General features: G+C 39.2%; 1 protein-coding gene and 1 non-coding gene across 5 annotated transcripts in view; one reads left to right on the forward strand and one right to left on the reverse strand.

Moving 5' to 3' along the window:
• Mtmr3 (myotubularin related protein 3) overlaps positions 1-11,716 on the forward strand; it is a 124,149-nt gene that overhangs the window by 26,349 nt on the left and 86,084 nt on the right. The window lies entirely within an intron of this gene.
• On the reverse strand, positions 10,795-10,901 carry LOC116071568. The gene has a single exon (XR_004110978.1). It is a non-coding gene; the product is annotated as a U6 spliceosomal RNA (small nuclear RNA).

Below are 11,716 nucleotides of genomic sequence, written 5' to 3' on the forward strand. Positions count from 1 at the left end.
AGAGCTTGTGCCCAAGGTCTGCTCAGAACACTAACCCAGACAGACCGGAAGGAACCAGAGTCACTGGGTAGGCTGAGTTCCTGTGTGCCTGGTCAAGCTGGTCCCAGTTACTCCCAGTGTTGGGACAGATGTTTATTCCTGCTTACCTCTGATCCTGGGTGTGTCAGAGTGCCTGGGAATGGAGCTTCCTCTGTGTGTTGTGGGGACTGGCTGCGGAGCTTGCGCCCAAGGTCTGCTCTGGACCCCAGCCCAGACAGACCAGAAGGAACCCAAGTCACTGGGCTGGTGGAGTTCCTGTGTGCCTGGTCAAGCTGGTCCCAGTTACTCCCAGTGTTGGGACAGATGTTGGTTCCTGCTCACCTTGATCCTGGGTGTTTCAGAGAGCCTGGGAGTGGAGCTTCCTCTGGGTGTTGTGGGACTGGCTCCTTCCTCTACAGAGAGGCCTCTGCTTCCTCCGGATTGCTATGCTACTTGCTGACTTTCAGTTGATAAGGCAGCATTCTTCCGAAAGGCACCAGCATCCCATGGCTGTCACCTCCCTGCTGGTAGGACCCACCTTTTGGTAGTGCTCTTTAATGCACACAAGCTTCTCATCTTGACCTGCTGGAGCAGGTAGTTCCCCTTTTGGTGCCTGTGTCTTTGATAACAAATGCAGTGCCATGAAGCTTTTTTTTTTCTCTAAGAGTTTTATAATTTAGTTTTTACTTCATTTTGATCTCATTTTTACATTTTATGTAAACTAAATGACTATTTATTCTTTCACATATGAAAATCCAAATTATCTAGTGCCATTCATTGAGAAAATGCCCTTTTCCTCTTAATGATTATAGTGTCCTTGCTGAAAATAGTTTGACTGAACAATAAATAGTCTTGCAACCCTGGGTGAAACTCTGAATGCCTAGAATGCCTAGAAAGCTACACATGGCACCTTCAAACCCTCCATATACATGTTTGTGTGTGTGTGTGTGTGTGTGTGTGTGTGTGTGTATGTGTGTGTATGTATGATAATTTGTAAAGTGGAGATTTTGTTGTTGTTTTTTGTTTGCTTTTTGTTCTTTTGAGACAGGGTTTCTCTGTATAGCCCTTGCTGTCCTGGAACTCACTCTGTAGACCAGGCTGGCCTCAAACTCAGAAATCCACCTGCCTCTCTGCCTCCCAAGTGCTGGGATTAAAGGCGTGCACCACTACCACCCCGCTTATTTGTTTATTTATTTAAAGACAAGGTTTCACTCTGTAGTCCTGTGTGGCTGTATTTATTTATTTATTTATTCGTTTAAAGACAAGGCTTCACTCTGTAGTCCTGTGTGGCTGTAAACTACCAGCGTAGGTAGGATAGCCTGGACTCAACAGAGATTGTCCTGCCTCTTGCCTTTGGAGTTAAGAGGCAATGTCACTATGCCCAGCCAGTTTTGAATTTTAAGGAAGTTCTTGTTTTTCATTTCCTCTAGATTTTGAGTTGTATATAATGGCCACTTTTAGTTTTGTAGAGCAGTAGTAGTTACCAAAAGAAAAACACTTGGGTGTCTATGGGCTTTTCCAAAGCATTGTGCAATGTGGCAAATGTAGAAGGCACAATGAATGACATTTGTACAAAATGATAAAAATGTTTCCTATGTGTTTTCTGTTAGCTGCTTTGCATCAGTACCTTCCAAAGCTTATTTTCAATATGTGAACAATCGGGTCTTTGTAAAGCCTCCTTATCTTCATTTTTCTTTTCTGTCCATCATTGACAGTCTCCTAATGTTGCTCAGGCTTGCCTGGAACTTACTAAGTTGCTGAGGTGAGTCTCAAAACTCAGCAGTCATCCTGTTTTGGCTTCCCAAGAGCTGAGATTATAGGTGTGAGGTAACATGCAGCAGCTACTTTTACTTATTTTCAATCCGGCTCTTTTTTTGTTGTCTCTCAATCCTTATATTGAGTTTCTACTTTTATTTTCTGCTAGTCCCTTCAGCCCTAATATGTGTACTCCTATCTAATCTATAACTTTCTTTTTAAAACACATTGTCTATTTCTTTGATGTATTTTTCTCCTATTGATGGATAGTAGGCTATTACCAGTTTCTGTTCTTCTCACTTGTTACAGTGAAGTTTTGTTTTGGTTTTAAATGTACTTTCAGTGAACATTGGCTGAAAACTTTGTTGAAGTGTTTATAAAGTACTAGTTACTTGGTCATTGAGCTGGAGAGATGGCCCAGTGGTTAAGAGCACTTACAGAAGACTCAAGTATGATTCCTAGCACCCACAATGGGCAGCTCACAACTGACAGTAACTCTTACTGCAGGTGATCTGATGCTCCTCCACACATAACACCAACACACACATTCACGTAATGATTCTTAAAATGGTTTTAAAAAATGTAGTAGCTTCTTGGTCATGTTATGTTTATCTAACCATAATATGCTTCCAAGACAACTCTTCAATTTTACCATCACCAAAACTATACATGAGTGTGTGTTTTTTGTGTCTACCCAGCCCCAAATGCCAGTACTAATACTTAAAATTAACCAATAACATGCTTCTTTTTTCTTTTTGGAAACAGGATTTTTTTTTTTTTTTAAGATTTATTTATTATTATATGTAAGTACACTGTAGCTGTCTTTAGACACACCAGAAGAGGGCATCAGATCTCATTATGGATGTTTGTGAGCCACCATGTGGTTGCTGGAATTTAAATTCAGGACCTTCAGAAGAGCAGTCAGTGCTCTTACCTGCTGAGCCATCTCACCAGCCTTGGAAACAGGATCTTGCTTTGTAGCTCAAGCTGGTTTCCAACACACGGTCCTCTTGCCTTGGGCTCCTGAGCGCTATGTGTACAGTTACTAACCATATCTTTTTGTTTTCTTTTGTTCAAAAGTAGTTACCTTCATTGTTTTAATCTGCATTTTTTCTTGTTATTTAGGAGGTTGGTATCTTTATTGTTTTGAATATTTGCATTTCTTCTATCTTTTGTCAGTTTTTCCACTCAAAATCTAGGAAGTAATTAGTGCATATACTCAATTTTGTAGATAGCTTTCAAGAAAGATATATTTGTTACTGTTTTCTATTTATTCAGACTTTTTTAGTAACTTTAAGTACTTAGTATTTTGATAGTATAATATAATTACATATGTCCTCTTTTCCTCCCTCTAAACCTTCCCATGTACTTCTCCCTTGCTCTCTTTCAAATTCATGTCCCCTGTCCCCTTTTTCTTTAATTGATAACATATATATGTGTATATTTCTAAGAATATAAATAGAACCTACTCAGTCTATATAATGGTACTTGTATGTGTAGTTTCAGGGTTAACCTTTTGGTATCAGATAGTCAATTGTTGTGCTCCTGCCCTCATCATTCGTTAGTTGCTTGTAGTTCTTTGTTTAGGGTTGAGGCCTTGAGAGCTTTACCACTTTCATGTTACTGTTCAGGTCATTGTTCAGGTAGCCATGCTGGTGAGACTTAATGGGGATAGGTTTTGATATTTCTAGAACACACAGTCTTACAGCAAATGTCCTGTTCCTTATCTATGATCTTTCTGCCCCGTCTCCCCTAATGATCTCTGAATCTTAGGTGCAGAAGTTGTGTTGTGGAACTGGGGTTCATGACTCCACATTTTGAACATTTGTGCTTTCCTGTAATGGTTAGATTCATCATTTTAAATGGTAGTCTTGTGCTAAAGGAGGGTCCATTTTTTGACTGAAATGTTTGTGTTTAGCACTGAACAAATGTTTGGGTGATGGAAGTATTATGTGAAGGCTGCAGTTGCTAAGGGCTAGGGGGTTCCAGGAGGCTTACTGACTGGGTTCTATACAGATAACCTAATTTGAACCAGGTGTAGGATTCGTAGTCTCAGCACTTTGGAGGTGGAGGCAGGAGATTACAATTTTGAGGTTAACTGGGTTATACAGTGATACCCCCTGGAATCAAAATAAAGCAGAATTTAGAAATAACCTAACTTTTGCTTTTAAGTTAAATCAACGTAAGTGGTATGTATGTGTGTATGTGTGTATGTATGTATGGTGACAGGATTTTTTTGTGTAGTCCTGGCTGTCCTGGAACTCGCTCTGTAGACCAGGCTAGCCTGGAACGCACAGACATCCTACCTGCCTCTGCCTCTTCAACACTGAGATTAAAATGTGTGCTACCACCACTCAGCCTTAGTGTGGTTTTTAATATTTAATTTCCCAATAATTTTCCAAAGCGTGAATTGTTTCTATTTAAAAATATTTTACTGCACATATCTGCCTATGCACATCTGTGTACATGTATGTACAGTGCACACATTGCTAAGCATCCTTGAGGAGGTGGAGGATGGCTTGCAGGAGTCAGTTCTCTCTTTCCACCCTGTAGGTCTAGAGGATCAAACTCAAGGTGTCTAGCCTGGAGGCAGGCACTTTTAGCCATTGAGCCATCTCACCAGCCCATATTTGTGTGTGTGTGTGTGTGTGTGTGTGTGTGTGTGTGTGTGTGTTTGGTTTTTCGACACAGGGTTTCTCTGTGTAGCCCTGACTGTCCTGGAACTCACTCTGTAGACCAGGCTTGTGGGGAGCCGCAGCTGCCACCCTATATATATATATTAAACACCTGGTTTCCAGCCAGAGCAGAGAGCATTGAGATAAACAAGCCTTAGTTGGAAAAGCTGGGTGCCTCTAGTTTGTGATGCAAGCTGGCATGATTTTCCCGCAGCCTATTATGCTTTGCCACGTAGCTGATGCTGATTGGGACCAGGGAAAGTATTTAACCTGTGAGGGCTGGGGGCTAGGGAGATTATTGAGATTAGAAGAAGTAAGAATGAAGGTCCCTGAATAAACTGCGTGGAGAAGAGCTCGTTGTTGCCTCCTTATTTCCGCTGGACGGAGGGGCGGCAACACAGGCTGGCCTTGAACTCAGAAATATTTCTGTATATTTTTAAAGATTTATTTTATTTTAAATTATGTGTACGTGTCTTCCTGGGGGTATGCTCTTGGAGGCTAGAGACATCAGATACATCTAGTGCTGGAATTACAGGCAGTTTGTGCATCGCCTGATGTGGTTTGGTGGCAAAAGAACTCATGCTGTCTGCAAGAGCAAATGCTTTTAACTCTGAGACATTTTTGTTCAATCCCTCCATGTTCCTGGTTTTTAAGAGAAATTATTAAGGTAAATTTGTCTACATGAACATTTACTTGGTACATTTTGGACAAATACACACTACCACCCAATGAAGGTATCATTCCTCGTTTTTCTCTGCTACCCTAGCAAATGACTAATCTGACTGCTGTCATTAGAGGATAATTTGGACTTATAAATTAATAGACATGTTCACACCCAGACTTCTTAATAGGACTTCTGAGCTCATGATTATTAAAAACATGAACAAAAGAAACTGTCTGAAAAGCCCCTCCCCCAAAAACCCAAACAAAATAACTCCCATGAACTAAAAATGATTAATTTTAAGAACTATCAGTTAAAAATGTTTCCCTGGAGTTGTGACATACTTCTGGGTGGTGATTTGGCAACTTTACATCACTATTTAATAAGCAACAAGCTTTTTTTTTTTTTTTGCATGTAAAATTCTGCAGTGGAAATACTGACACAATCAAGGTAGCAGAACTTACGTCTCTGAAATGAGATACAACACATTGGAAGGAAGATAGTAATAGCCGATCCACCTTTCTCTATTTTTTTACTTACCTCTTAGATGTTAGCCTTACAGCTCCGCTAACTGTTACATACATAGGCATTTGCTTTGTGTTGTCTTATACCTATAGTCATTGCTTTGAACAGAAAAGGTATAAAGTGATACAATGTTTAATTCTTACTTAATATTTGCTTTTTAAAAAAATGTTGTAATCTTCTTAGAAGGGAGAATGAACCAACAATACCACCCCTTCTCTGATTTTTTTGGGGGGTGTTATTTATTTATTTATTTATTTATTTATTTATTTATTGAGACAAGGTTTCACTATTTATCTTGGCTGTCCTAGATCTTACTGTGTAGACCAGGCTGGCCTCCAATTCCTAGAGACTTTCCCCTGTCTTCTGAGTGCTGGGATTAAAAGTGTGTGTCACTATTCCTGGTTTCTCTTCTTTTTTTAATAAAAAAGCAGATGTGGTGTGTGTGTGTGTGTATGTGTGTGTGTCAGTCTGTCTGTCCAGAATGTGTAGTATGTCTAACCTGATTTCTATCCCCTCACCCCAACTGGCTTTATTGGGAGTTAGGGATGCAGCTCAGTCAGTAAAATGCTCACTGTTCAAGCATGAGGATTTGAGATTGGATTAGTAATACCCATGTAGAAAGCTGGGTGTGGCAGCATGCACCTGTGATCCCAGCTGGAGAGGTGGAGACAGGAGCATTTCTGGGACTTGCTGGCTAGCTAGTCTAGCTGAAATGGCAAGCTCCACTTTTGCTGAGAATTCTGTCTCAAAAAATATGGTGGAGAATGAAGGAGGAAGAGACCTATTTGTTGACCTGTGACTATTGCACATATATGCACACATATGTATGTGTACCTGTACCACATGTAAACAATGAAAATAACTTTATTTGACATGTAATTCACATATATTACCTATTTGGACTATATAAGCCAGTGATTTTTGTCTTTGTTCAGAGAATTGCACAATCATCACCACAATTTTATAATGTTTTCATTATCTAAAAATGAAACAGTATTTCCTCTCTATCTTCTAATCAACTAAATCTCTTTATAACATGTTTCTTTTAGATTAACTCCCCTGCCCCAGTTCTTTTTTTTTGTGCCTGTACATGATGCAGTTATGTGTGTATATTTGTGCACTTGGGTATGTGTGTGTGTGTGTGTGTGTGTGTGTGTGTGTGTGTGTATGTGTGTGTGCGCGCGCGCATGCGTGCACGTGCTCGTGCGTATGCAGGTGTGTATGCAGGCATATGTCTGCATTAATATATGGAAGCCAAAGGACAACCTTAAGGGTCAGTTCTAGTCTTCTACCTTTTTTTGAGATAGAGTCTTTTTGTTTTTAAGCTGATTTTGCCAGGCTAGCTGGCCTCTGGGCTTCCAGGGATTCTCCTATTTCAGCTTCCTGTTTCCCCATAGGAGCACTGGGATTACAGACACTTGCACTGCATATATATTTTATGTGGGTTCTGGGGCTTTGATCTCAAGTCCTTATGCTTGCATGGTACAGCATTTTTTTTTCTTCTCCTGAGACAAGGTTTCACTCTGTAGCCCTTACTGCCCTGGAACTTGGCCTGTAGATCAGGCTGGCCTCGAGCTCTCAGAGATCCCCCTGCTTCTACTTCTTGAGGAGTGGGATTAAAGGTGTGCTCCACCACTGCCTAGCCTGTGCTACAGCATTTTTATCCATTGAGTCATCTCCCCAGTCCCAGATCAACTTTAAATTAAACAAATAAACAAACTATATATATACATACATATATACATATGAAAGACCCCCAGAACTGGGGAGATCCTTCCTCAAGTCTCGGGATGACGCGACCACCCAATGACTCACGAGAGACCGAACTTGCTGCAATCACATGAGGTTTATTGGGGATACCGGTACCGGGTCGATCTCATGACCTTGCTAGCCAGAGTTCGATGCCGAACACAAGAAGTGTGGGGTATTTAACCCACAAGTTGGGGGCAGGGAGAGGGTTACCAAGGAAACAACATAAACAGTGGAAACTTTCAGAGGGACCCAACCCAAGGTATTCAGTTAGGGAGAGGAACACATTCATTCTAGGAATGCAATCTTCATCTACTTCATCAACTGGAGAGTCTCATAAACCACTAGACCTTCATTCTTAGTTCCCCCCTCATAGTGGATCATTCAGGAGGGGCAGGTATCGGGAACCAGAGCCCTGAGGCTCTGGATTAGCAAAGTTCCTAGAACTGGCTACTCCACCTTTTTTTTTGGCTTGTGGCAGAGGTTTTCCATGCCCGCTTTTAGGTAAAAGTTATACATTATACATTCTAAGATTCTCCAGCCTTTCACATACATATATACATACATATTAGTATATGTGCATGCTGTGTGTGTGTGTGTACTCATGCTGTAGCATATGTGGTAATCGGGATAATTTTGTAGTCATTTCTTTCTGTCTTATGTGGGTTCTGGGGATCAAACTCAGGCCATCATGCTTGTGTGGCAAGCACATTGCCCATTTGGCTATCTCAGTGACCCCCAGATCAGCTGTAAAAAACACTATACAAATGTGTTTTTAGGTAAGGTCTTGCTGTGTAGGCCAAGCTGGCCTTAAACTCACAGAGATGTACCAGTCTCTTCCCCGATCCCCATTTCCAGTGCTGGGACCAAAGGTATGTGCCACCGTGCCTGGCTAACTTTTGAAGATTAAATGTATCTGTGAAATCACGTGGTATTTTATGTCTAGCTACAGTTTGTTTACTTTCCATAGTGTTCTTCAGTTTAATCCATAATGTCAACAAATGACAGGATTTTTTTTTCCTGTTTCATTATATTCATTGTTACATGTACCACATTTTCTTCATCCATCCAACACTTGACAGTCTTAATCTAACAGACACTTCTGATCCTATTGTGAGGTAGGTAATGTTAATTATATATTCAATAAGATATCATTATTTGATAGGTACTTATTTTATTTTTTAAAAAATGTTTGTTTTGCATGTGTAAGAGGGGGAGAGACAGACAGACAGATAGATGTCTTGTGGAGTCCAGAAGATAGGGACTCTGATAGTCACCTTTAGTTCATTACTATACTTTGATTTCATTGCATGAGTTTTATTTAAAATTCTGTAGTGATTATTTAGTTTTGTTTTGAGACAGTGTCTTGTTTTGTTGCGCAGGGTGACCTTGAATTTCCAGTCTTGCCTAACTAAGCCTCCTGAGTGCTGAGATTATAGGCAGTGAGTCTCAGTCTGTGGGTTGCTACTGCTTTAGGGATTGTCTTAGGGTTTTACTGCTGTAAACAGACACCATGACCAAGTCAACTCTTATAAGGACATTTAATTGGGGCTGGCTTGCAGGTTCAGAGGTTCAGTCCATTATCAAGGCAGGAGCATGGCAGCATCCAGGCAGGCATGGTGCAGGCAGAGTTGAGAGTTCTACATCTTCATCTGAAGGCTGCTAGCAGAACTGACTTCCAGGCAGCTAAGATGAGGTTTTTAAAAGTCCATGCTCACGGTGACACACCTACTCCAGCAGGGCCCTACCCTGTAATAGTGCCACTCCCTAGGCTGAGCATATACAAACCATCATATGGGTCAAAGGACCCTTTCACAAATGTTTCCTAGACCATCAGAAAAGACAGTTATTTACCTTATGGTTCATAACAGTAGCAAAATTAGAGTTATGAAGTAGCTACAAAATAATTTTATGGTTGGGGGTGTTGTAGGATTAAGCAGATTGAGAACCACAGATGTAGTATCTTTAAATTAATAAGATCTCATCTTTGTGTAGACCCATGATTTCTATATAAATATGTTGCACAGCATCTACAAGTATTTCCTTAGGTTTCCTCCTGCTCCTTCTCAGTTCACACTTGAAAAAAATCAACATTTTTGTCATTTATTACCAGAATGTTTTTGTGGGCTTTTTGTTTTGTTTTGTTTTTGTTTTGTCATTTGATTTATGCTAGAAAGATCTTTTCAGAATGTTCCTTTTTTAGGTTTGTAAAGTTGGCATACCTAAATGATTAGCAGCGTTAAGAGCAAAAGGAGGCATGGACCTGAGGCCAATGATATGACTTAGCTGATAAATAGCAGCATTCTAAGGACACTTTACTGGAATTAGAGAATAAAGTTCCTTTTCATTTTTAACCTTAAGGAAACATGATGTAATGTAGTAGATGTCTGTATAACTACCTATGACCTAATTAAATATTATTTATCTTGTCTTATTGTTCTATGTTTTTAAAAAAAAAACATTTTTTATTACAGTGTCACTTGAAATTTAAAATAAGTTCTAGAATCAATATAAGAAACTTCCAGTACTTTTTGAATAGTTGTTTATGCTTTCTTTTGTATGCATGACTATTTTTTTCCCTCTTTGAAATCATTTGAGAATAAGTTAGAGGCACTGTATTTTCTTTCTAAATATTTGAGAATTTATTTTCTAAGAGTAATAAAACCAATCTCTCGTATATTAGTAGCCTTATTTTTGAGACAGGGTCTCACTATCTTACTCCTGGCAGGCCTTTAATTCAAACAGATCTGTCTATCTTTGCCTTCCCAGTGCTTGGATTAAAAGTATATACACAGAACAGACATTTTTACATGTTCTTTCGATACAGCTTCAGGCAAACTTCGCCAAAGAGTAAATTACAGCTGTTTAAGAATATCTTGAGAAAAGCATTGTCTAACTTGTTAGCATACACTTTGAGTTTTTATCTTGCTAACCATTGGAATTCCTCTGAAATGCTTTGGGTCAAATAGGAACTGGAGTGTGTAACTTCAGAGTAAGAAAAGGAAGTTGTGTTCAGAGTGGTTGTGTGTCCACCTAGACTTCTGAAATATTCTTCACTGGATTGTATGTGCATGTAAAATCAGATTCTGACTTGGAATGATGACACATGTATTTCTGGCCATGAGAAAAAAGTTAAATTGTAGTGTTTTCACATACACAAGTTTTTGCTCTTATAGAAACATAATGATTTAATTATGAAAAAAAGGACAATCATTCTTTTTTTTTTCTTTTGGTTTTTCAAGACAGGGTTTCTCTGTATAGCCCTGGCTGTCCTGGAACTCACTCTGTAGACCAGGCTGGCCTCGAACTCAGAAATCTACCTGCCTCTGCCTCCCAAGTGCTGGGATTAAAGGCGTGCGCCACCAGTGCCTGGCTGGACAATCATTCATTCTTTCTTTCTTTTTTTTTTTTTTAAATATGGAACGCTTCACGAATTTGCGTGTCATCCTTGTGCAGGGGCTATGCCAATCTTCTCTGTATCGTTCCAATTTTAGTATATGTGCTGCCGAAGCGAGCACATGGACAATCATTCTTATCATTCCTTGGCATGTGAGCATCAAATTAGTGTCTCTTTGTATCGTTTTGTATTAGAATGCTTGATTTTAGTTTTTAATTTTTGTTCAAGACACTGACTTAAATTGTTCAGTGAATTTTGATTTTCCAAACATTTCTGAATTGGCCCTAAATATACTGTTGCTTTTTGTACCGTGTATTTAGGTGAAAGTGTCCTCAGTACTGACTACTATAAAAGCAAAATATCAATTGACTCTAAAAAAATGTTTAAGAGGCTCTATATCTTGTGCTATCAACTATTTGACCATTGTAATTCTTTTATGGAAAAGTAATCAAACATACCCATTGGTATGCAAATTTCCTTTTTACCTTTAATAAGTTATGTGCATTACAAATAAAGTTTTTAATGATTATAAGTAAATGTTTTACTTGTATACATGCTTTCTATATGTAAATACCTGGGCACACAGAAACATTTCTTGGGTGAAAGATTTGCAAGTAGAGAATGTTTAGGAAGCCCTGATTTAGAAGACAGATAAAGACAACTCTCCACTTCAAAGTCCCATAGATAAGCTGGCATTTTTTTATCTGTGACCCAGCAGGTGTAATATATACCAAGATTATTTAATATTTTTATGTTACTGACTATGACTTCATAATTAATTTTGGAAGAAAGCCTGGTGTTTTGGATATATGAGGGAACCTTTAGGAAGTTACAGCCTGATGCATATAACTGACCCCATGGACCAAACAGTCACTTCTTCTCTTCTTGGCTCTTTTTTTTTTTTCTTTAAGATTTATTTATTTATTTTATGTGTAT

The sequence above is a fragment of the Mastomys coucha genome, unplaced genomic scaffold (assembly GCF_008632895.1).
Source record: "Mastomys coucha isolate ucsf_1 unplaced genomic scaffold, UCSF_Mcou_1 pScaffold22, whole genome shotgun sequence".
In the NCBI taxonomy this organism is placed as follows: Eukaryota; Metazoa; Chordata; class Mammalia; order Rodentia; family Muridae; genus Mastomys; species Mastomys coucha.